We start from the raw sequence: 24123 nt of genomic DNA, 5'->3' as shown, positions 1-24123 counted from the left end.
CGGCTTCAAGCTGGACCGGAGGAGCTCTACTCTTTGCCCGCAGGCGCTGGCCCTAAGAAACTGGTGCCTTGGCGGTGGCGGTGTCTCTCTTAGACTGGCTGGGCTGTTGCCTTCAATCGGGACTTGGTTGTTGGGGGATCTACGTCCCCTTCACTGACGGATTCGGCAAATTATGGTGACTCCAAGCCTTGTCGGGGTCCGAGAGGCCCCTGCCCTGGTGCTGACTGTCCTTCGGAACACTGCTCCAGACCACCGGGCACACAGCCTACGGGGTCCTTCCAGGAACTTCCAAACGGTCCCCCTTCAGACAGTCACCGCCGTTGCTGACCTTGCTGACCTGCCCTGCACTCAGCTGGACTCTTCAGGCTTTGCACACTCTTTCTGTTCTGTCACCACTCCTGCTTTCCTCCTTTACTACTTTTCTTCCTTCACTTTCACTTAGCTGTTTACTTTAGCCCTGTCTGGGCTACTCCTCCACTCCTTCCACTTCCTCCTCCCTGACTAGACTGCCTGGTACTTCCCGCCTCCAGAGCTGTGAACTCCTCGGTGGGCGGAGCCAACCGCCTGGCCCACCCCCTGGTGTGAATCATCAGTCTCTGGAGGAAGGCAACAAGGATTTTTGGTTAGCTTAGATGTTCCTACCTGGGATGTAGGGTGTGGTGGTGTGTGACCTGTGTCCCCTGGCTTGCCCAGGGCGACACATTCTCCCTTAGCAAAATGCAGACCGTCCGCGGGCTGCCGTCCAACACCGGTTTTATTTTTCTGTAAAAGATAACATGGTAAAATAATAACATATGTACATTTTTAATAACTCTTCCCTTACGGGAGGCACTTTTACTTTAACGTTGCATAACGGTTTACGGTTACGGTTTCCGCTCTCTCCCACCCAAGCAACCTGGCCCTGATGCTGCCCCTAAAGCCCAGGCAGCACCCCTTGACCCACAGTCCAGCACATGGTACCCGAGCGGGATCTGTCCTTCCCTCCAGAGGGTAGCCACCGGTTCCTTTGGTGGCTGGGCCCCAGCCTGCTCCGCTGAGGGCCCTCCCTCCAACCTGCCTCTCCGGAGGCGGCATTGCGGAAAACGGTAATGGCAAACAACATATTTACAAGCCACTTAACGTTTGTGGGTGCCCTGCAAGTTCACGGGCTTGTCCATGGATAGTTCCCATGCAATAAACTTTTTAAACGGTCCCTACGGGGACAACGGTGCCGGCTCCAGCCGGTTGCAAATCACAAAGCAAATCAGGTAATGTACTCGGTATCATTTTCATCATTCTTTCAAACTTTTCAACAACAAACAAACACTCTTTACATCCCTGACCCCTTTACTCACAGAACGGTCTCCCTGTACCTAAGTGGAGGTCTACCTAGGTTGGAACGGGTGGACCTTCGGGGACCGATGTCAGTGGTGCTAGACAGTGGGGTAGAGGAAACAATCGGTTCCTCCTCCCTGCTATAGTGTGGAGCAGGCGGAGATGTAGGGGAGCTGAGTACAGGTTCATCCCTGGGCACTGGCACTGGTTCTGGCTCACGGTTAACCGCTTCCACTACTTCTTCATCCACGGGTTGTGGGAACAGTATCACTGGAAGAATCACCGCGCCGTTCTGTGTAGGCCAGTTTGCTGGGAAGTCACCCATTACAGTGTGGATTACCTCTGCTGCCTTCTCTGCTGGTGGAGGAACCGGTACTTCAGCCTCTGCCTCCAACGCTGGGGGGCACCTTTTTAGATGGTCCCGGGAGACTGTGGCCAGGGTGCCCCCTTGGTCACAACTGATCTGGTAGGCCTTCCCATCTCCCCATTCTGTGGGTTGTATGACGTAAGGGACTTGCTCCCACTGATCATGAGCTTGTGGGCCTTCCTCTTCCGTTTCAGCACTACATCTCCTGACTGGAAAGGACCCGCGGACACCTTCTGATTGAACCGGTGCTCCTGCTGTTCTCGACTTCCACTGAGGTTTTTCTCCACATACTCCTGGATTTGCCGGTATTGTGCTCTCCTCCGACTTTCCCACTCCGCCGTCGAAGGGAGTGCTTCTGGGGCCTCCAACCCCATCTCCAGGTCCACCGGCAGGCGACCAGGCCGAGCCCTCATCAGATACGCTGGGGTGCACTTCGTCGAGCTAGAGGGGATATTATTGTACATGTCGACCAAGTCGGGTAACTTTTCCGGCCACAGGTTCCGTTCTTCCAGCGGTAGCGTCTTGAGAAGCCCCAGGACCAAGTGGTTCATCTTCTCGCACATGCCGTTGGTTTGGGCGTGGTACGGAGTGGTCCGGATTTTCTTGCAGCCGTACAACTGGCAGAATTCGTGGAACACCTCTGCTTCAAAGGCCGGGCCTTGGTCAGTCAGCACCTTTTCGGGGTACCCATGGGGTCGGCAAAAATAAGCCTGCAACGCTCGAGCAGCAGTTCGACCAGTCAGGTCCTTAACGGGGACTACCACCATAAATCTTGAGTAGTCGTCTACAATGGTCAATGCGTAGGTGTACCCACTTCGGCTAGGGGTGAGCTTGACATGGTCTAGGGCGACCAACTCTAGCGGCTGATGGGTGACTATTGGATGTAAGGGTGCCCTCTGGCTAGTCTCGTCCTTTCTCCTCAGCGTACAAGGACCGCACTCTCGGCACCAGGCTTCCACCGATTCACGCATCCCACTCCAATAGAACCGCTCCCTCAACAGCATCTCCAGCTTCTTCCACCCGAAGTGGCCAGCACCATCATGGTATGCCCGCAGAACAGTAGCGACGTCAGCTTGAGGAATGACCAACTGGCATATTTTCTCATGGGTCTTCGGGTTGATCAGCTCACGGTACAGCATCCCTTGGTGTAGGTAAAGCCGTTTCCGTTCCTTCCACAAGCGTTGGGCTTCGGCTGGAGCGGCAGGGTCTATTCCCGTAGCACCTTGTTCCACCAGAGTCTTGACAAGGCGAACAGCCGGCGCTTGGTCCTGAGCTTCCTGCCACTCTTGACTGGGCCGTGGGTCCAGATCCACTCGTTGCTGATGTACTTGTACCCTCTCAGTAGGCGGCTGGTGAAACGCAGGCAACTCAATCTCCTCGAGGTCGTCATCCTCGCACCCCTCTTCTGACAAATGGGGCATTCGGGAGAGTGCATCCGCATTTATGTTGACGCGACCGGCTCGGTACTTTATGGTGAAATCATAGTTGGCTAGCCGGGCACCCCTTGACCCACAGTCCAGCACATGGTACCCGAGCGGGATCTGTCCTTCCCTCCAGAGGGTAGCCACCGGTTCCTTTGGTGGCTGGGCCCCAGCCTGCTCCGCTGAGGGCCCTCCCTCCAACCTGCCTCTCCGGAGGCGGCATTGCGGAAAACGGTAATGGCAAACAACATATTTACAAGCCACTTAACGTTTGTGGGTGCCCTGCAAGTTCACGGGCTTGTCCATGGATAGTTCCCATGCAATAAACTTTTTAAACGGTCCCTACGGGGACAACGGTGCCGGCTCCAGCCGGTTGCAAATCACAAAGCAAATCAGGTAATGTACTCGGTATCATTTTCATCATTCTTTCAAACTTTTCAACAACAAACAAACACTCTTTACATCCCTGACCCCTTTACTCACAGAACGGTCTCCCTGTACCTAAGTGGAGGTCTACCTAGGTTGGAACGGGTGGACCTTCGGGGACCGATGTCAGTGGTGCTAGACAGTGGGGTAGAGGAAACAATCGGTTCCTCCTCCCTGCTATAGTGTGGAGCAGGCGGAGATGTAGGGGAGCTGAGTACAGGTTCATCCCTGGGCACTGGCACTGGTTCTGGCTCACGGTTAACCGCTTCCACTACTTCTTCATCCACGGGTTGTGGGAACAGTATCACTGGAAGAATCACCGCGCCGTTCTGTGTAGGCCAGTTTGCTGGGAAGTCACCCATTACAGTGTGGATTACCTCTGCTGCCTTCTCTCCTGGTGGAGGAACCGGTACTTCAGCCTCTGCCTCCAACGCTGGGGGGCACCTTTTTAGATGGTCCCGGGAGACTGTGGCCAGGGTGCCCCCTTGGTCACAACTGATCTGGTAGGCCTTCCCATCTCCCCATTCTGTGGGTTGTATGACGTAAGGGACTTGCTCCCACTGATCATGAGCTTGTGGGCCTTCCTCTTCCGTTTCAGCACTACATCTCCTGACTGGAAAGGACCCGCGGACACCTTCTGATTGAACCGGTGCTCCTGCTGTTCTCGACTTCCACTGAGGTTTTTCTCCACATACTCCTGGATTTGCCGGTATTGTGCTCTCCTCCGACTTTCCCACTCCGCCGTCGAAGGGAGTGCTTCTGGGGCCTCCAACCCCATCTCCAGGTCCACCGGCAGGCGACCAGGCCGAGCCCTCATCAGATACGCTGGGGTGCACTTCGTCGAGCTAGAGGGGATATTATTGTACATGTCGACCAAGTCGGGTAACTTTTCCGGCCACAGGTTCCGTTCTTCCAGCGGTAGCGTCTTGAGAAGCCCCAGGACCAAGTGGTTCATCTTCTCGCACATGCCGTTGGTTTGGGCGTGGTACGGAGTGGTCCGGATTTTCTTGCAGCCGTACAACTGGCAGAATTCGTGGAACACCTCTGCTTCAAAGGCCGGGCCTTGGTCAGTCAGCACCTTTTCGGGGTACCCATGGGGTCGGCAAAAATAAGCCTGCAACGCTCGAGCAGCAGTTCGACCAGTCAGGTCCTTAACGGGGACTACCACCATAAATCTTGAGTAGTGGTCTACAATGGTCAATGCGTAGGTGTACCCACTTCGGCTAGGGGTGAGCTTGACATGGTCTAGGGCGACCAACTCTAGCGGCTGATGGGTGACTATTGGATGTAAGGGTGCCCTCTGGCTAGTCTCGTCCTTTCTCCTCAGCGTACAAGGACCGCACTCTCGGCACCAGGCTTCCACCGATTCACGCATCCCACTCCAATAGAACCGCTCCCTCAACAGCATCTCCAGCTTCTTCCACCCGAAGTGGCCAGCACCATCATGGTATGCCCGCAGAACAGTAGCGACGTCAGCTTGAGGAATGACCAACTGGCATATTTTCTCATGGGTCTTCGGGTTGATCAGCTCACGGTACAGCATCCCTTGGTGTAGGTAAAGCCGTTTCCGTTCCTTCCACAAGCGTTGGGCTTTGGCTGGAGCGGCAGGGTCTATTCCCGTAGCACCTTGTTCCACCAGAGTCTTGACAAGGCGAACAGCCGGCGCTTGGTCCTGAGCTTCCTGCCACTCTTGACTGGGCCGTGGGTCCAGATCCACTCGTTGCTGATGTACTTGTACCCTCTCAGTAGGCGGCTGGTGAAACGCAGGCAACTCAATCTCCTCGAGGTCGTCATCCTCGCACCCCTCTTCTGACAAATGGGGCATTCGGGAGAGTGCATCCGCATTTATGTTGACGCGACCGGCTCGGTACTTTATGGTGAAATCATAGTTGGCTAGCCGGGCTACCCACCGCTGCTCCAGCGCGCCCAACTTGGCCGTGTTCAGGTGAGTCAGCGGATTGTTGTCCGTAAACGCGGTGAATGTTGCTGCCGCCAAGTAGTGGCGGAACCGCTCCGTGATAGCCCACACCAACGCCAATAGCTCGAGCTTGAAGGAGCTGTAGTTCTCAGGGTTCCTTTCGGTCGGCCGGAGTTTTCGGCTGGCATAGGCAATCACCTTCTCCTTTCCATCCTGGACCTGGGATAGGACCGCTCCTAGCCCCACGTTACTGGCGTCCGTGTGGAGGATGAACGGGCGCCCATAATCAGGGTACGCCAGGACCTCTTCTCCGGTCAAGGCCGCCTTCAACTGGCAAAAGGACTCCTCATGCTTGTCCTCCCACGACAGTGGGGCTCCAATGGGTCTACCACCTTTGGTCTGTCCCACGAGGAGGTCTTGCATGGGGGCAGCCATCTTCGTGTACCCCTTTATAAAGCGCCGATAGTACCCCACCAGACCCAGAAACTGCCTTACTTCCCTCACTGTAGTTGGTCTCGGCCAGCTCTGGATGGCAGTAATCTTCTCAGGGTCGGGGGCGACACCATTCGCACTCACCACATGCCCTAGATACTGCACCTGGGGTTTCAGCAGGTGGCATTTAGAGGGCTTCAATTTCATCCCATACTTGGCAAGGGACGCGAACACCTCGGCCAGGTGCTCCAGATGGGCCTCATACGTCTGGGAATAAACAATCACATCATCCAAGTACAACAGGACGGTCTCGAAGTTTAAATGTCCCAGACAGCACTCCATCAGCCGTTGAAAGATTCCGGGGGCATTGCACAGTCCAAACGGCATGCTATTGAATTCGCAGAGCCCCATCGGGGTGGTGAAGGCGGTCTTCTCCCGGTCCTCTGGGGCCACGGCCACTTGCCAGTATCCGCTGGTGAGGTCAAGGGTCGAGAAGTAGTTTGCAGTTCTCAGTGCAGCCAAAGACTCTTCAATACGAGGTAATGGATAGGCATCTTTATGGGTTATCTGGTTGATCTTCCGGTAGTCCACACACATCCGCATGGTACCATCCTTCTTCTTGACCAGTACCAACGGAGCGGCCCAGGGACTACAGCTGTCCCGAATAACCCCTGCCTCCTTCATATTCCTCAACATATCTTTGGCACACTGGTAATGTGCAGGGGGAATAGGTCTATACCTCTCTTTGATAGGGGGATGTTCACCGGTGGGGATGTGGTGTTGGACCCCCTTGATCTGGCCAAAGTCTAGGGGGTGCTTACTGAAAACCTGTTCGTACTCCTGCACCACCCTGTATACCCCTGCCCTGTGATGTGTAGGGGTATCGTCAGTGCCTACATGTAACTGTTGATGCCACTCCTTTGTCTCCCCCTGGGGTGGGGAAGTGCTGGTGGTAGGTGGGAGTGTGGATGGACTGGCTTCATGGATAGTGTGAGGGTCCAGGGTGAGCAGCTTGGCAATGGTGGCATACCGGGGAAGCCTGACTTCTTCCTCTCCACAGTTCAGCACTCTCACAGGCACTCTCCCTTTCTTCACATCCACCACCCCTCGGGCGGCCATTACAGTGGGCCAGTGCTCGGAAGGCATGGGCTCCATCATCGCAGGGTAGTCACGCCCCTGAGGCCCTACTGCTGCCCTACACCAGATCATCATCTCGCTCCTAGGGGGCACAGTCAATGGAGCAACATCCATCACTCTCACTCCACCAATCTCCCCTCCTGTTGAGCTTACATGCTGGCGGTACATCAGGGCTCGGATCTCACGCTGCACAGCGCTCTGCCGGCTCCCTACCGCTGTGGCGGCCAGCTGTTGTAATAGGGTTAACACATCAGCCATGCAGTGCTCCATCACATTGGTTCCCAGCACTATTTTCGGGTTATGATCACTGGGTTCATTCATGATCACAATCATACCCTGGTGTTGCAGTTCAGCTTGCCCCACTGTCATAGCTACTTGTTTATACCCCACCTGGGTCAATGGAAGTCCATTAGCGGCAATCAACGTTATACTACTGTCTGGGGGCGCCAGCTCGTCTATGGCCCAATACTGCTGGTACAACGTGTACGGTATGGTAGTTACCTGTGATCCAGTGTCCAAGAGAGCCATCACTGGTATGCCGTCCACAGCCACGGGGATGATAGGGCGGGCCCCGATATATCGGTCTCGCCATTCCGGGGGGCCACGATGTTCTACTCCTGAGGATTGGCCCGGGGCCCCAGGGGTTGCTCGTTTAACGGGCACTGTCGAAAGTAATGACCAGGCTTACGGCACTTGTAGCAGATTGGAGGTCTGCTCCGCGGGTTATTAGCACTTCTCCGCTGCATCCAGGGAACATCCTCGGGGCTGTCAGCAAGCTGTATCTGTGCTGGAGGCTGAGATCTGGTCAGAGGTTGTAGTGCAGCAAGGATCTTGGCGAGGTCTCCGTCCATGCGACGGACCTGGGCTGCCAGTTCTTCCACTGTGCTGCTTGGGGCTGCAGGTATTGGAGAGGTTGGTTTGGCTGAGGCCGCCACAACGGGAGCCGTCTCGACGGGCCACGGGGCGGGTTCCATAACTTCGGCAGCTGGGGGCTGTAGTGCTTTAATGGCCCGCTCCTTTAACACAGCAAAGTCCACATCAGGGTGTTCCAAGGCCCACAGCCGGAGTTGTTTACGATCCTCAGGGGACCTCATCCCCTGCGCAAATTGCTCCACTAACATCTTGTTGCTATCCGCCTCACTAATAGGGTTCACCCGCTTCAGCGTGCGGAGGGCGGTCTGCAGACGTAGAGCATAGTCCCGAATGCTATCCCCAGCTCGTTGCCGGCACTGGTAAAACTGCATCCTCAGCTCAGCTTCAGTCCGGGTCTCGAAGGCAGTCTGTAGCTTCTCAAAGATGGTGGCTACAGAGAGCCGGTCCCCCTCGGCCCAGGTCTCCGCTTCCTGCTCCGCCGCACCGGTTAACTGGCCTAGCACTATCGCTGCACGTTGCTTATCAGTCAGGGGGTACAGCTCTAGCAACGGGTTAAGCTTTTTCCGGAAGGCCTGTAGGGCATCCGGTTTCCCATCATACTGCGGTAGCCAGGCAGCTCCGGTCGCATAGGGCAAGGAGAATGGCATGACCTGAGCGAGCGCGGGGGCCGCGGCACCTCCCGCCGGTGCGGCCGGGACCTGGGCAGGCCCATTCCCATCCGCGGGTGCCGCTGCGGCTGCGACCACCGTTCCTCCAGCGGCTCCGTCGGGCGCAGACATCTTGTTTCCGTCCCCCTTAGCTCTTTCCGGCCCCTCCTCTCTCGGGGCGGGGTTTTGGCCTTCGCGCCTCTACTACTCGAGAAGACGCTCGAGCGGGAACTTTTCGCGCCAAAGATGGCGGCTTCTGAAATTTTTCTGCCAGATATCTTCGGCGGTAACAAGGTGCACCTCTACCAAACGGCAGAGCGGTAAGATCCTGTTCGTGACGCCAAGTTGTCGCGGGCGGGGAGGAGGGTGTCAGCACACTACGCTCACCCCTTCTGCTCGGGTCCGGCGGCTGCTGCTCAGTGGTGGCTCGAGCGGTGGGCCGGATCCCGGGGGTTTCTCAAGCGGCACTCCTCGCCCGTGAGTGAAAGGGGTTGGTTGGGTGTGGGGATTGTTTATTGTCCGTGACGCCACCCACGGTTGTGGTGATTTCACCACCGCTGCTCAATACGGGGATCCCGGGGATGGTGATGCGGAGCAGCCAGGTGTTGTGTTGCCCCTCCGTGGGTAGGGGTTGGTGATCCCGGGGCCCGGTGATGGCTTGGGGGGTGCAGGGCCTGGTGGGCGCAGGGACGCGGGGGCAGCGCTGTGCCTTGCGGCACTGTGGTACTCACTCAGCCTGAGACGTCGACACAGTTTTTACGGTAAACCAAACGGCTGGTAAGACGGTCCCACGGACGGCTGCACTTGCTCTCCCGGTAGGTGACGGTGATGTCCCTTTTCCTAGCACCTTGGTGTACTTGTTGGTTGCGATGGGTCCCCACCGGTAACCCGCTCCCCGGCTTCAAGCTGGACCGGAGGAGCTCTACTCTTTGCCTGCAGGCGCTGGCCCTAAGAAACTGGTGCCTTGGCGGTGGCGGTGTCTCTCTTAGACTGGCTGGGCTGTTGCCTTCAATCGGGACTTGGTTGTTGGGGGATCTACGTCCCCTTCACTGACGGATTCGGCAAATTATGGCGACTCCAAGCCTTGCCGGGGTCCGAGAGGCCCCTGCCCTGGTGCTGACTGTCCTTCGGAACACTGCTCCAGACCACCGGGCACACAGCCTACGGGGTCCTTCCAGGAACTTCCAAACGGTCCCCCTTCAGACAGTCACCGCCGTTGCTGACCTTGCTGACCTGCCCTGCACTCAGCTGGACTCTTCAGGCTTTGCACACTCTTTCTGTTCTGTCACCACTCCTGCTTTCCTCCTTTACTACTTTTCTTCCTTCACTTTCACTTAGCTGTTTACTTTAGCCCTGTCTGGGCTACTCCTCCACTCCTTCCACTTCCTCCTCCCTGACTAGACTGCCTGGTACTTCCCGCCTCCAGAGCTGTGAACTCCTCGGTGGGCGGAGCCAACCGCCTGGCCCACCCCCTGGTGTGAATCATCAGTCTCTGGAGGAAGGCAACAAGGATTTTTGGTTAGCTTAGATGTTCCTACCTGGGATGTAGGGTGTGGTGGTGTGTGACCTGTGTCCCCTGGCTTGCCCAGGGCGACACATTTTCACAATTTTTTCCTTTGTTTCTCTTTGTCTCATGGCCAGTGTGAACATGGTCTCACAAGTTCCATGTATACCATCTCATACTCCGGCTCACTTTTTTGTTTTTATGTAGTTTTTTTGTATTCAGTACAAACAGGGAGTGGCCCCCTTCTCAGCGAGCTGGACATTTCATTTTGTGAATCCCCCTGACTGTGTGTGTCCTGTTGGGACCCGGTCGCTCTCAGCCCTTAGCCACATTGAGGCCTACTTTAGACCCATGGTAAGGTTTTAATATTAGAGAGTGTAGGTACTATCCCAACTGGGTACACCTTGACATTTGGTGGGATAGCTTTATGCTTTCTTTGATCAAAAACAGTGTTTACTAAGTACCCTATGTTTATATGCACTATGCTTTTATTTAGTTACAGCAGGGTATGTTTTCACAATTTTTTCCTTGGTTTCTCTTTGTCTCATGGCCAGTGTGAACATGGTCTCACAAGTTCCATGTATACCATCTCATACTCCGGCTCACTTTTTTGTTTTTTATATATATATATATATATATATATATATATATATATATATATATATATATATATATATATATATATATATGGTATGTACAATATATACAGTAATATGGAAAAGTTTGGGCACCCCTATTAATGTTAACCTTTTTTCTTTATAAAAATTTGGGTTTTTGCAACAGTTATTTCAGTTTTACATATATATATATTCATATATAACTGATGGACTGAGTAATATTTCTGGATTGAAATGAGGTTTATTGTACTAACAGAAAATGTGCAATCTGCATTTAAACAAAATTTGACCGGTGCAAAAGTATGGGTGCCCTTATCAATTTCTTGATTTGAACACTCCTAACTACTTTTTACTGACTTACTAAAGCACTAAATTGGTTTTGTAAACTCATTGAGCTTTGAACTTCATAGGCAGGTGTATCCAATCAGAGAAGAAGAATGGTGAGAACAGTCAAGGACAATCCACAGACCACCTCCAAAGACCTGCAGCATCATCTTGCTGCAGATGGTGTCAATGTGTATGCTTTTGCATACCTCAAACTTTTCCATATGACTGTACGTACATCAATTTATACTAAATAAGTTATAGGTATTTGGCCTCCTGTCCTTGCTGTCAACTTTTCACCCCACCTGGAAGATGTTAGCTTGGTTCTTGCTTGTCCCCCACAACTCGGGGAATTCCACGCACATTCCTACATTTGCCCTAGGAAGAAAGATGGTCAGATAATACTAGTATTAGAAATTTTTTACGATGGGACAGCTCACAAATGTCAACAGCTCACAACATAACCATCAAATAGTTAGATCCACAGCTAGACATGTTTCTCTGCATTCCATGGCTCTGTTAAAACTGTCAGACAGTTGTAATGGAATACACAGGTACATAATTATAATCATTCACAAACCCAGATCTTTGGTGCACTTATGGTAGTGGTCTTGGGCCACCATAATTGCCAGAATACAATGATGAGATATTACAACTTTCCTAATTTGTAAATACACAAAGATATTCCATCAGAAAAAGGTATTGTGACTAGTTACTGAATAACGAGTGCTATTCCAGTATTCGTCACAGGAGCTCGGGAGATGGAAGAGCACAGTACACCCAGATAGCTTAGGACTCTATAGAGCTCAAGAACAGACCCATAGAGAAAGGAAAGAATCTACCAGAACCAGCTCCTAGACCTTAGCCATACCCAGATCCTTATAAATATCAAGCCCTATTCCTCTGTCTTCCTCCGCTTACACCCTAACCATTTCTTATACCCCAAAACTTCTTTGTGTTATATACCTGAGTCCCTTTAGGAGCAGGGACAGTTAGTATTGTCTCATGAGGGAGATTGCTTGTGTTAGTGTGTGCCTTTATAAGTGGGTAAGGGAAAGTACTTTTATTGGTATTTTTCTATATATTGCAATCCGGAATAATTTAGTATATAGATTTCATAATGATTCGTATTTGTTTGACGTTCTAACATTATACAGATTTATTGTGATTTCTTTTTAGTCAATAGACTTGTTATGTTTTATTATTATAATAAAGTGTCATGAATCAGTGAACGCACAAGCCCTACGACAAGATCAAAGTAACATAAATATTTTAGTACAAGGAGAAAGAAGGGAATTAGTCGATATGTAATTGTTGTATTTCAGCCACATTGGACGATTTTCGAGAATAAACCGCTTTTTAAGGTCAGTCCACAGCATCTCAATTGGATTAAGGTCAGGACTTTGACTAGGCCACTGCAAAATTTTACTTTAATATTTCTTAAACCATTCAGAGGTGAACTTGCTGGCGTGTTCTGGATCATTGTTGTGCCGCCCCCATGCCAGCAGCCGGCGCTGCTCGGATCCAGATCTGCTGCATGGCTCGAGGGATCCTCCAGACCCGGGGGTCATGCGGACACGCCGAATGAAAAGGGGGACGTAGTTGTACGGCCTTGACCGTATTCGGTTCGTGACGCCACCCACGGTGTGTGGTGAAGTGGGATACCACCGCTGCTGTTGTGGGATACCCAGGGGAGATGTAATGGCAAAAAAAACGAATATAGATAACAAGGTAGAGTATACTTGACAAAACCGAAAATTCCTTTTACCTAAAATCACAATATTTATTGAACATATATGCCACAGACAGAGTACATACAAACATAAAATTGGATTAAATTATCACTGACAAGAAGGCGAGAAAACTTTTCCCTTCCTCACCCTTCCTTACAAACGGAGGTCGGCGTTCTAATTGGTAATAACGCCCCCGTTCCACGTCGACTGATGTCCTCTCCTGACCCTCCACTCACTTTCAAAAGGACATAGAGTGTGTCTAAATAGCAGTGGGTAAGGTGTAACACCAAAGAAAAGAGCCCACAAAATTATGAACACACATTAAATTGTGCAGAAGAGAGATGTGTCCGTCACTAATTATCTGTCATAAACTAGTGGGGATCGGTCAGACTATGTCATCCAGTCGACATGCAATAAAATTACAGATACATTATTGACTTAAGCTGTTATTTGTCCAGGATTCACCCTACGCGTTTCGCCCCATAATTAGGAAAAAGGGGCTCATCAGGGGTATAACAGCATGGATCCTTGAAACATACAGCTTCAGACCTAGAATAGAACAAAGGATTTGTTTTGTCTCAGACCAAAAAGAAAAGAAAAAACTGTTGTGATTATCACAATATCGCATAAACACTGACCATTATAAACTTGGACCGTTAGATACTATGATACGTCCACCAAAGAACAGTGATACAATCACCACTTCATGCACCTAGCAATCAAAAAATGAAGGGGCATTTTTATATAGATATTAAAGCAAGCTCTTCAGAATATATATATATCTATTTGAGGAACAACATAACAATACTAATAATGGTCCAATACCTGATACAAAGGTTGCCAAGCATACAGTCTGAATAGGGTTCAGGCCAAATTGCCACCACAGACGATATCCACACGTCCAGACAGTGTGTCACAAGAAATAAATAAGCAACCCTAATAAAAAATCAGATTATATAAACCAATTACAACCATCCTCAATTAGGCACCAAAGAATTAATGTGCACCCCGTCAGCCTGCTAGTGAAAGATAGTACTCAGTGCCCAAGACATAACACCACCCATGATGTATAGATCACAACAGGGAACATACATACCCAGGTTTTTCAGAGGACAACAATATTATAAGCAGAGTCCTAGGATAGCATTAAAGCCCTCTGTAATACCAATCATACGGAAAAAGTGTTGGCAAAATCTGATATTTTCACCTAAGCACATACATATACAAATAAGCACGAACAGCAGAACCATATTCCATAAAGAAAACAAAGTACCTGAATAGTATCATGGAAACAGTCCCCAGGTAACGATGTGTACTCCATCTGGGTGTTCATTCACTGGCTGATACTCAATATCCCTTTTATGTAGTTGAAAATCGCGCCAAAAAAACGGAAAACACGCCACTTCCTGTCGGGCCGTGCAACCACCAAAATCCACCATCTCTATCCCACGCCGATGGTTCCGGCGTAGGAAAGTTCCTATACATTGCGCGTGCGCGCCAAAACATCTCGCGCATGCGCACCGTGAACAGCAACAGTCATATTGACCGCGTCTGTCAGTGCAACCGCCAGGGAATCCCCGCGGATATTTAGCCCCTGCCGATAGTTCCGGCACAAAACATATTCCCATGCATTACGCAAGTGCGTGGGCACAATAAACACTATGCTCGCGCCGCCGTAAGGCGCGCACGCGCACTCAGATAAACGGAACATGCTGTGAGACACATAAATTACCGATATCTATGTAAATCAAAGAACATATATTAACACCCATAAGCATACATAATATACCATATATGCCAGTCTGGGTAAGTATACAAAAGAAAAAGGAGGTATATATGTTCAATCACAGTTATTTGGAAAGCCTTATATACTGGCAGGTGGCCTATCTCGGTATATATTAAACAGGGAGAGTATGAGCACATAGTCAAAGGAGTAAAGGTACATGAAAGCGGTGCAGGTATATCAATTATTTCATCACAGGTATAGAAGAATATAAATGGCCAGGGGACATACTTAATATATCCACAAGAATATATAGAATTGGTCAATTATAGACAAAGAAGCTTAATCACAAAAAGTCAATAGAAGAGATTACTGATGTTCATGACACTGTTGAGTTACATATATATAATGAGAAAGAACAAAACCCAACCATATAGTGCTGGGATACAATAAAATGTCTCAGTCCACTACAGACCATGATAATATAGAAAAATGGCCAAGTTTCAATTTATCCTATTGTAAAAAGCTAGTATAGCTAATTTGCTAATTTGCTCATTCAGGCCATCAGGGAACACGGACTCCATCCAGAAAATCCATCTGGCCTCCCTCTGTAATAAGATTTTGTCCCAATCACCCTTACGTACGGGTTCGGGGACAGCCTCAATACATTTGAACCTAACACCATCAAAAAGCCCTCCATGTTCTGAGTTAACATGTCTTGCTATCGGGGTATCTCTCTTATTACGGATGTCCCCAAGGTGCTCCCCTATCCGAACACGAAGTTGTCTCTTGGTCTTTCCAACGTAGTTTTTCGGACAGGTACACGTGAAGAGATAAATTACCCCTTGGGTCCTACAATTTGCAAACGATCTGTTTCTATAAACCCTACCAGTCCGCGCACTCCGGAATTCCCTTGAAGGATCAATAAAACAACAGAATTTACAAGACCTGCATTTAAAAGTCCCATGCTCCCTTTGTTGTAACCACGTTGAACCTAGGTTCACGGGAGGAGAAAAATGACTTTTTACAACCAGATCCTTGACGTTGCATCCTCTCCTGAACGTCACTGCAGGATATGGAAAGATGGTTCCCTCCAGATCCGTATCCTGTTGTAGTATGCTCCAATGCTTCCGCAGGATTCTCATGACTTGGGGGTTCTGATCATCGAACGTTGCTATCAACCTAGTTCTAGTCGTTTCTTCCTTCTTATTGGTGTTATGCAGAAGGCTCAATCTATCCGTTCGGGCTGCTTGATTGAAAGCATTACTTATAATTTTTTTCGGGTAACCCCGATCACAGAATCTTTTGGATAATTGGGATGCCTGTCGCTCAAACTCTTGATCATTTGAACAATTTCTGCGAACACGCATAAATTGTCCCTTCGGGATTCCTTTCTTTAAATTAAAGGGATGATAGCTTTCCCATCTGAGAAAGCTATTTGTTGAACTCGGTTTTCTATATAACGTTGTCTCCAGAAGTCCATCGTCACCTTTCTTAATAAAAATATCAAGAAAAGATATTTTGTCCACTCCAATTTCATAAGTGAAACGAAGTCCCAAGTTATTCTTATTTAACTCACCCACAAAAGCCTCAAAGGATCGAACACTACCTGACCAAATCAGCAGCACATCGTCAATGTACCTACCCCAGAAATAAATCTGGGGGTGCCAATTGACTTCCTCATCCCCAAACACCACAGTACTCTCCCACCAACCCAGGAGCAAATTAGCGTATGTGGGAGCACAGGGGCTCCCCATCGCTGTGCCCCTGAGTTGGTGGTAGAATTTGGAATTAAAGAGAAATACGTTACGCGTGAGGATGAATTTCATAAGTTCCACAATAAATTCATTGTGTGCTTTAAACTGATTACCTCTCATTTGCAGGAAGTATTCAATAGCTCTTATTCCTGCTTGATGGGGGATTCTGGTATACAAAGATTCTACATCAATAGATGTAAGGATCATGTCCTTCTCCAAAATTATCCCATCAAGTTTAGTCAAAAGGTCTAACGTGTCCCGTATGTAAGAGGGGAGTGATGTCACGAATGATCTTAAAATACGGTCTACATACGTACTACAATTTTGAGTAAGTGAGTCGACACCTGAGACAATCGGCCTACCCTTTATGGGACTTGTGCCCTTGTGGACCTTAGGCAGGGCATAAAAGGTGGCTAGTTTAGGAAACTTCGGATACAGAAAATCGTATTCAACTGATGAAATCAACTTATCATCCCTGGCTTTCAATAGAAGTCCCCGCAATTCCATTTGATAAGCTGGAGTAGGGTTTTCCTTTAGTTGTTCATAACTCATTCGATCTTTTATTAATGCCTCGCACATACCAACATACACATCGTGGTCCAAGATAACTACGTTTCCTCCTTTATCGGAGGGTTTTATTACCACCGATTTGTTGGACTCAAGATCGTATAATGCCTGCCTTTCATCAGACGTCAAATTGGGTATCGATGCATTTCTTTTGGGATCTATTCTCTTAATCTCTTCTGTAACTACCTTGCAAAAAATGTCAATGGCAGCATAGTCACCCAGTGGGGGGGCCTTTTTGCTAACATTCCTAAGGTCCGTAAAAGGGCCTTCACCCTCGGCTCTCAAACCTTCATTTTCTAATTCAATCAAAATGTCCATATCTTCCAATATATCATGTGAGACACCAAGTTCAAGACACCTCTTATTCTCCACTGATGTAAAGTATTTCCTCCATTTAAGTTTTCTAATGAAGAGATTAATGTCTTTGATCCAATTGAAAGCATCGAACTTTGTTGTCGGTACAAAAGATAACCCCGTTCTTAAAATGTTTTCTTCATTGTGCGATAGCTTATACTTTGACAGATTAACAATTTGCAAATCGTGTTCCCTCCCTGTACACGTATCTATTTTGTGCGATGTTCTCCTCCACTCCTCAGGTTGTACGTGTTTGTACTCGCCTGCTCTAAAAAAGAGGAGGATGAGGCCGAAGATGATGACGCTGGTGGTTTTGGTAAATCGGTGGGAGTTCTGTACCCTTGGTTCTGGTAGCCCTGGTAACCCTGGAATCTCCCCCTTCTCCAATTGTTTGAACCTCTCCATTTTTTCCTAGTATAAGGTTCTCTTGATCTGAGGAATTTATTATCCCTACCTTCTGTGTCAGAAGTCTCGCCGTCAGTGGAAGACAAGTCCGCCGGTACTCTATTCAAAAAGGAGTACGCCTCTTTATCGCGGAAATCTGTAAGATCTCGCAAAAACCTCTTGTGCTTCCTATCCTTGATTGTTGCCCTGAACTTCTCCACAGAGGCCTTAAGTGACAATTCCCTGGTCTTAAAATCAGTCTCGTTTTTCACTTTCAGGGTCTCCGTAATCAGCTCTTGTAATCTAACTGAAGATTTTTCCAATGTCAATTTTTCCTCATCACGTAGTATAGTCATGAACCTAATTGAAGAAGCTATTGACTCCTCTTCCCATTTTTTAAGGAGCTCAGGGGATCTACATCTACTTGCCGGGGTAATCTGAATCCGCAGCCCCCTAGGTACCACTTTTTGTTTAATGTAGTTATCCAAAGATTGGACCTCCCACCAAGATTTAATATTATTTTTATAGGCCACGTAAAGTTGTTCAAATCTATTTTTCAAAGATGGCTGTTGATTACTATATTCATCTGCAGATAATCCGAAAATGCCTCCCGTGCATCATCAAGCCAAGACTGATCGTTTATTGGTCCCGATAGGAAACCAGCCATATCAATTAATACGTAAAAAAACCGAATATAGATAACAAGGTAGAGTATACTTGACAAAACCGAAAATTCCTTTTACCTAAAATCACAATATTTATTGAACATATATGCCACAGACATAGATAACAAGTATACTCTACCTTGTTATCTATATTCGTTTTTTTTACGTATTAATTGATATGGCTGGTTTCCTATCGGGACCAATAAACGATCAGTCTTGGCTTGATGATGCACGGGAGGCATTTTCGGAATTATCTGCAGATGAATATAGTAATCAACAGCCATCTTTGAAAAATAGATTTGAACAACTTTACGTGGCCTATAAAAATAATATTAAATCTTGGTGGGAGGTCCAATCTTTGGATAACTACATTAAACAAAAAGTGGTACCTAGGGGGCTGCGGATTCAGATCACCCCGGCAAGTAGATGTAGATCCCCTGAGCTCCTTAAAAAATGGGAAGAGGAGTCAATAGCTTCTTCAATTAGGTTCATGACTATACTACGTGATGAGGAAAAATTGACATTGGAAAAATCTTCAGTTAGATTACAAGAGCTGATTACGGAGACCCTGAAAGTGAAAAACGAGACTGATTTTAAGACCAGGGAATTGTCACTTAAGGCCTCTGTGGAGAAGTTCAGGGCAACAATCAAGGATAGGAAGCACAAGAGGTTTTTGCGAGATCTTACAGATTTCCGCGATAAAGAGGCGTACTCCTTTTTGAATAGAGTACCGGCGGACTTGTCTTCCACTGACGGCGAGACTTCTGACACAGAAGGTAGGGATAATAAATTCCTCAGATCAAGAGAACCTTATACTAGGAAAAAATGGAGAGGTTCAAACAATTGGAGAAGGGGGAGATTCCAGGGTTACCAGGGCTACCAGAACCAAGGGTACAGAACTCCCACCGATTTACCAAAACCACCAGCGTCATCATCTTCGGCCTCATCCTCCTCTTTTTTAGAGCAGGCGAGTACAAACACGTACAACCTGAGGAGTGGAGGAGAACATCGCACAAAATAGATACGTGTACAGGGAGGGAACACGATTTGCAAATTGTTAATCTGTCAAAGTATAAGCTATCGCACAATGAAGAAAACATTTTAAGAACGGGGTTATCTTTTGTACCGACAACAAAGTTCGATGCTTTCAATTGGATCAAAGACATTAATCTCTTCATTAGAAAACTTAAATGGAGGAAATACTTTACATCAGTGGAGAATAAGAGGTGTCTTGAACTTGGTGTCTCACATGATATATTGGAAGATATGGACATTTTGATTGAATTAGAAAATGAAGGTTTGAGAGCCGAGGGTGAAGGCCCTTTTACGGACCTTAGGAATGTTAGCAAAAAGGCCCCCCCACTGGGTGACTATGCTGCCATTGACATTTTTTGCAAGGTAGTTACAGAAGAGATTAAGAGAATAGATCCCAAAAGAAATGCATCGATACCCAATTTGACGTCTGATGAAAGGCAGGCATTATACGATCTTGAGTCCAACAAATCGGTGGTAATAAAACCCTCCGATAAAGGAGGAAACGTAGTTATCTTGGACCACGATGTGTATGTTGGTATGTGCGAGGCATTAATAAAAGATCGAATGAGTTATGAACAACTAAAGGAAAACCCTACTCCAGCTTATCAAATGGAATTGCGGGGACTTCTATTGAAAGCCAGGGATGATAAGTTGATTTCATCAGTTGAATACGATTTTCTGTATCCGAAGTTTCCTAAACTAGCCACCTTTTATGCCCTGCCTAAGGTCCACAAGGGCACAAGTCCCATAAAGGGTAGGCCGATTGTCTCAGGTGTCGACTCACTTACTCAAAATTGTAGTACGTATGTAGACCGTATTTTAAGATCATTCGTGACATCACTCCCCTCTTACATACGGGACACGTTAGACCTTTTGACTAAGCTTGATGGGATAATTTTGGAGAAGGACATGATCCTTACATCTATTGATGTAGAATCTTTGTATACCAGCATCCCCCATCAAGCAGGAATAAGAGCTATTGAATACTTCCTGCAAATGAGAGGTAATCAGTTTAAAGTACACAATGAATTTATTGTGGAACTTATGAAATTCATCCTCACGCGTAACGTATTTCTCTTTAATTCCAAATTCTACCACCAACTCAGGGGCACAGCGATGGGGAGCCCCTGTGCTCCCACATACGCTAATTTGCTCCTGGGTTGGTGGGAGAGTACTGTGGTGTTTGGGGATGAGGAAGTCAATTGGCACCCCCAGATTTATTTCTGGGGTAGGTACATTGACGATGTGCTGCTGATTTGGTCAGGTAGTGTTCGATCCTTTGAGGCTTTTGTGGGTGAGTTAAATAAGAATAACTTGGGACTTCGTTTCACTTATGAAATTGGAGTGGACAAAATATCTTTTCTTGATATTTTTATTAAGAAAGGTGACGATGGACTTCTGGAGACAACGTTATATAGAAAACCGAGTTCAACAAATAGCTTTCTCAGATGGGAAAGCTATCATCCCTTTAATTTAAAGAAAGGAATCCCGAAGGGACAATTTATGCGTGTTCGCAGAAATTGTTCAAATGATCAAGAGTTTGAGCGACAGGCATCCCAATTATCCAAAAGATTCTGTGATCGGGGTTACCCGAAAAAAATTATAAGTAATGCTTTCAATCAAGCAGCCCGAACGGATAGATTGAGCCTTCTGCATAACACCAATAAGAAGGAAGAAACGACTAGAACTAGGTTGATAGCAACGTTCGATGATCAGAACCCCCAAGTCATGAGAATCCTGCGGAAGCATTGGAGCATACTACAACAGGATACGGATCTGGAGGGAACCATCTTTCCATATCCTGCAGTGACGTTCAGGAGAGGATGCAACGTCAAGGATCTGGTTGTAAAAAGTCATTTTTCTCCTCCCGTGAACCTAGGTTCAACGTGGTTACAACAAAGGGAGCATGGGACTTTTAAATGCAGGTCTTGTAAATTCTGTTGTTTTATTGATCCTTCAAGGGAATTCCGGAGTGCGCGGACTGGTAGGGTTTATAGAAACAGATCGTTTGCAAATTGTAGGACCCAAGGGGTAATTTATCTCTTCACGTGTACGTGTCCGAAAAACTACGTTGGAAAGACCAAGAGACAACTTCGTGTTCGGATAGGGGAGCACATTGGGGACATCCGTAATAAGAGAGATACCCCGATAGCAAGACATGTTAACTCAGAACATGGAGGGCTTTTTGATGGTGTTAGGTTCAAATGTATTGAGGCTGTCCCCGAACCCGTACGTAAGGGTGATTGGGACAAAATCTTATTACAGAGGGAGGCCAGATGGATTTTCTGGATGGAGTCCGTGTTCCCTGATGGCCTGAATGAGCAAATTAGCTATACTAGCTTTTTACAATAGGATAAATTGAAACTTGGCCATTTTTCTATATTATCATGGTCTGTAGTGGACTGAGACATTTTATTGTATCCCAGCACTATATGGTTGGGTTTTGTTCTTTCTCATTATATATATGTAACTCAACAGTGTCATGAACATCAGTAATCTCTTCTATTGACTTTTTGTGATTAAGCTTCTTTGTCTATAATTGACCAATTCTATATATTCTTGTGGATATATTAAGTATGTCCCCTGGCCATTTATATTCTTCTATACCTGTGATGAAATAATTGATATACCTGCACCGCTTTCATGTACCTTTACTCCTTTGACTATGTGCTCATACTCTCCCTGTTTAATATATACCGAGATAGGCCACCTGCCAGTATATAAGGCTTTCCAAATAACTGTGATTGAACATATATACCTCCTTTTTCTTTTGTATACTTACCCAGACTGGCATATATGGTATATTATGTATGCTTATGGGTGTTAATATATGTTCTTTGATTTACATAGATATCGGTAATTTATGTGTCTCACAGCATGTTCCGTTTATCTGAGTGCGCGTGCGCGCCTTACGGCGGCGCGAGCATAGTGTTTATTGTGCCCACGCACTTGCGTAATGCATGGGAATATGTTTTGTGCCGGAACTATCGGCAGGGGCTAAATATCCGCGGGGATTCCCTGGCGGTTGCACTGACAGACGCGGTCAATATGACTGTTGCTGTTCACGGTGCGCATGCGCGAGATGTTTTGGCGCGCACGCGCAATGTATAGGAACTTTCCTACGCCGGAACCATCGGCGTGGGATAGAGATGGTGGATTTTGGTGGTTGCACGGCCCGACAGGAAGTGGCCTGTTTTCCGTTTTTTTGGCGCGATTTTCAACTACATAAAAGGGATATTGAGTATCAGCCAGTGAATGAACACCCAGATGGAGTACACATCGTTACCTGGGGACTGTTTCCATGATACTATTCAGGTACTTTGTTTTCTTTATGGAATATGGTTCTGCTGTTCGTGCTTATTTGTATATGTATGTGCTTAGGTGAAAATATCAGATTTTGCCAACACTTTTTCCGTATGATTGGTATTACAGAGGGCTTTAATGCTATCCTAGGACTCTGCTTATAATATTGTTGTCCTCTGAAAAACCTGGGTATGTATGTTCCCTGTTGTGATCTATACATCATGGGTGGTGTTATGTCTTGGGCACTGAGTACTATCTTTCACTAGCAGGCTGACGGGGTGCACATTAATTCTTTGGTGCCTAATTGAGGATGGTTGTAATTGGTTTATATAATCTGATTTTTTATTAGGGTTGCTTATTTATTTCTTGTGACACACTGTCTGGACGTGTGGATACCGTCTGTGGTGGCAATTTGGCCTGAACCCTATTCAGACTGTATGCTTGGCAACCTTTGTATCAGGTATTGGACCATTATTAGTATTGTTATGTTGTTCCTCAAATAGATATATATATATTCTGAAGAGCTTGCTTTAATATCTATATAAAAATGCCCCTTCATTTTTTGATTGCTAGGTGCATGAAGTGGTGATTGTATCACTGTTCTTTGGTGGACGTATCATAGTATCTAACGGTCCAAGTTTATAATGGTCAGTGTTTATGCGATATTGTGATAATCACAACAGTTTTTTCTTTTCTTTTTGGTCTGAGACAAAACAAATCCTTTGTTCTATTCTAGGTCTGAAGCTGTATGTTTCAAGGATCCATGCTGTTATACCCCTGATGAGCCCCTTTTTCCTAATTATGGGGCGAAACGCGTAGGGTGAATCCTGGACAAATAACAGCTTAAGTCAATAATGTATCTGTAATTTTATTGCATGTCGACTGGATGACATAGTCTGACCGATCCCCACTAGTTTATGACAGATAATTAGTGACGGACACATCTCTCTTCTGCACAATTTAATGTGTGTTCATAATTTTGTGGGCTCTTTTCTTTGGTGTTACACCTTACCCACTGCTATTTAGACACACTCTATGTCCTTTTGAAAGTGAGTGGAGGGTCAGGAGAGGACATCAGTCGACGTGGAACGGGGGCGTTATTACCAATTAGAACGCCGACCTCCGTTTGTAAGGAAGGGTGAGGAAGGGAAAAGTTTTCTCGCCTTCTTGTCAGTGATAATTTAATCCAATTTTATGTTTGTATGTACTCTGTCTGTGGCATATATGTTCAATAAATATTGTGATTTTAGGTAAAAGGAATTTTCGGTTTTGTTGAGATGTAATGGCAGCCGGATGTTAACCCCTCCGTGAGTAGGGATGGTTGCCCGGGGCCCAGTGTCTCTGTGCAGGGTATGGCGATGGCAGGGGCTTGCGCGCCGGGATGGACCAGGGGATGTTTGGTTACTCACAAGTAAAAGAATCACACGAGTCCTTTGGTAAACCAAGGTGCTGGTAGCCGGCCGCCGCTGCCGGTTGTACTCTGGTCCCCCACCCAGGCAGATGGTCGCCGTCTTCTCCTCTGCACTAGTTGTGGTTTTATTTTTAGACTTCTTGGTATGGAACACGGGAGTCCACTCCCAACTTTCTGTGTGCCTGAGGAGCCGTGCCCGCTGATGCTGACC

General features: G+C 47.4%; 1 long non-coding RNA gene across 1 annotated transcript in view; it reads right to left on the bottom strand.

Annotated features, from left to right (window-relative positions):
* The window catches only part of LOC142296828 (uncharacterized), an 80108-nt gene that overhangs the window by 28529 nt on the left and 27456 nt on the right, over positions 1 to 24123 (bottom strand). Inside the window, exon 2 of the long non-coding RNA XR_012751710.1 lies at positions 11286 to 11358. This is a non-coding gene — a long non-coding RNA (uncharacterized LOC142296828). The remainder of the gene's footprint in view (positions 1 to 11285; positions 11359 to 24123) is intronic.

Source organism: Anomaloglossus baeobatrachus, chromosome 3 (assembly GCF_048569485.1).
Source record: "Anomaloglossus baeobatrachus isolate aAnoBae1 chromosome 3, aAnoBae1.hap1, whole genome shotgun sequence".
Lineage (NCBI taxonomy): Eukaryota > Metazoa > Chordata > Amphibia > Anura > Aromobatidae > Anomaloglossus > Anomaloglossus baeobatrachus.
Note: the sequence above shows the minus strand (reverse complement) of the source record. Positions and strands in the feature narration are given on the sequence as shown.